Below are 2,753 nucleotides of genomic sequence, written 5' to 3'. Positions count from 1 at the left end.
TCCTAACATCATACTTGAGGGCCTCTTAACTAACTACAAAAGGGACAATTATAAATTACAAAAGATTGTTACGTTTGATATTTAAGACTCTTTGATACCACCAAAAGGAGAGGTTTGTTATCTTCTGCCACAACATGCTGAACCTGTTGTTATGGTGTTGCCAAAAACCATTTCGCCCTCTGCTTCTTTGATCCTGGATAGGCATGAAGTTTAATACACATCAAAACACACATGGAGGTGAAACAATTAGTGCAGTAATCTTCATGCCATAGTCTCACCTCCATAATACCTCATAAAGCCTTCAATCTTTTTTGTAAGATATAGCTGTGTTCATATCATATCAGTGTATGTAAGCCTTCAACCGTTGCGTCATATACCTTCAGCTCTCCCTTGCCTGCAAATAATTCATACCTATGTCATTTAACATCACCAAACTGTAATGCTAATGGCACCTAATCTTCATTTGTAAAAATAAATTAAAATTTTGATTTCTATGAATACTTCAAGGGTTGTTGAAGGTCTTATTCTTGGCTACACCATATAGTTGCCAGTTTGGTCTAGCCATGATATTCTTATTACATATATAGGTTAGCAATAACCAAAGGTTAACTGAAACCGAACTAAAAACCGACAAAACTGAACCGCAATTAACTAATTTTGACGTTATTTTACTAATCACGTGAAAATAACGTTAAAAGTGGCGGAAGGTTAATCAGGCATCATGTGGTGGCGTTGATAGCCGAAAGACAAGGGCACATGCACCAATCAGCCGGTGTCCCGATGATTTGAGTGTTATGTGTCTTATGTCCAAGGCTTGATTCAAAACTACTATCGAGCTGGGGGTCTCACCGGAAGCAGCCTCTCTATCCCTATGGGATAGAGGTAAGGCTGTCTACATCTTACCCTCCTCAGACCCTACCATAGCATTGCTATTGGTGGGATATACTGAGTACGATGATGATGATGATGATGAATTAACTAAAAGTCAGTTTTCGTTTTCTTTGTACCCTCGGTTAACTGAAGTTAGCCCAACCAAACTGAAGCATTCATATTATTATATATTTATAGTTTTTATTAGGGATGGTCAAGGTCCAGTTTGTGACCGTGAACCCGTTCAACGGTTGACTTTTCCAACTCTAGGTCAATCGGTTTCAAGAATTCGAAACGGTAGTGAACGGTTTGGTTACAGTTAATATCGAAAACCAACCGTATAAAACCGTGATATATAGCGTATATATATCGTGCGTTTAATCTGGGCTAGTGACACTAAGTTTATTAGTATGCTAGGTTTTTCTGCTACAACTCCAGCCTTTAAAAGGGTTTTTTTCATTAGTAATGTAAACTTTGTAGAGCTTAAGAGATAAAATATAAGTCAACATCAGTAGATAATAATTATCTTATGGATAAATTGAATCCATAGCCTGTAGCTCCCCATATCAAGTTCATTATGTGTGCAATCAATTTATAACCTATGAAGTGCAAACAACTTTATAGAAATTGTAGCCCAAGTTTGATTTTGGTAACTAACCGAACCAAATCGAATATCGACAAATTAACCGAATTACCGAAACGATTAACCGAAAACTTATTGTTTAATTCAGTTGAAGCTAATGGCCGAACCGAACCGAATCATGCACACCCAGAATTACATATAGTACAATATAAAATAAATTTCTTACCTGCTTTACAGAAATCTAAATGGCCAAATATGTTCCTTCGCAAATTTGCAAGCTCGTTTGACAGCAAACACATCGAGACCATCAACCTGCACAATATTATTAAGAAATTATCAATGAACAATGAATAAACTTTCACTTCCATCAAGATATTCAATGACCAAACGAACCCAATCCTGGAGCATAAGTTACCAAGTTTGTAATAAAAAAACTCTTCTTCATATTTATTTCTCGTGTATTTGGCCAATTTTTGGGGATATCGTTGTGACGAACTTGAAACAGGAAAACTTATGTCAAGGCATGTGGCTTTTGATGAGTCTCATTTCCCTTTTGCACCTACCATGTTTTCACCTTGACCATCATTATGTTCATCTACATGAGAATTATGAATGAACAAATTAATGAAAATATGAAGGCAACACCAAAAACAAAACCAAATTGTAACATAAAAATCTAGTCATAAAACAATAACTTAGCTACAACATAGTATTAAACGTCCACAATAATGAGCCATTAAATTTGAAAATTTCAAAAGGATGAGGCAAACCTGCATAGATAAATATTATGAATTACTCAAAAGTGATGCCTGCACATGTATACTCCTGCCTAATTTTACTCAATTTCAACCCTAAATTATGCAATCGTTCATAGATACAATAATATATTCAAATAAAAATCAATAATTTAACAAAAAAGGAAAGTTTAATTTACCAAATCGGGTTGACCGTCCATTGTTACCCACGGATGCCATCGTTGTGGCCGGATCTATTTTGGTTCTTCGACCTAAGGAGTCGAGGCCTTATCAGACACCACATTCCGAAATGTAACCCATCAATAGTAGCGGGAACTACAGATGCTGCCCCATTCTACTGAAGATGATGGTAGAAGGTGAAGTGGAAACGATTTCTTGTGTCAGTAAGAGGGAGGGATGTTCAAGATGGTTGATTTTGGAGAAGGTGATGTAGAAAATGACGGTAGTGTGAGAGTGGATTTTGTGGTCCAATAATAACAAAGTACAATAGTGGATATGAATGATGCAGCAGAACACTTTTTATGCATGAGTTACAACTGTTAATG

General features: G+C 36.2%; 1 long non-coding RNA gene across 1 annotated transcript; it reads right to left on the bottom strand.

Moving 5' to 3' along the window:
• Positions 1-383: 383 nt before the first annotated feature.
• Positions 384-2,494, bottom strand: LOC143616149 (uncharacterized). The gene is made up of 3 exons (XR_013150610.1): positions 2,388-2,494; positions 1,680-1,765; positions 384-394 (listed from the first exon to the last, which is right to left on the bottom strand). It is a non-coding gene; the product is annotated as an uncharacterized LOC143616149 (long non-coding RNA).
• Between the last annotated feature and the right edge of the window lie 259 nt (positions 2,495-2,753).

This window comes from Bidens hawaiensis, unplaced genomic scaffold (genome assembly GCF_021521415.1).
Source record: "Bidens hawaiensis isolate Kalapana, Puna unplaced genomic scaffold, B.hawaiensis_p1.1 tig00046034_1, whole genome shotgun sequence".
In the NCBI taxonomy this organism is placed as follows: Eukaryota; Viridiplantae; Streptophyta; class Magnoliopsida; order Asterales; family Asteraceae; genus Bidens; species Bidens hawaiensis.
This window is presented reverse-complemented; position numbering and strand designations above follow the sequence as displayed.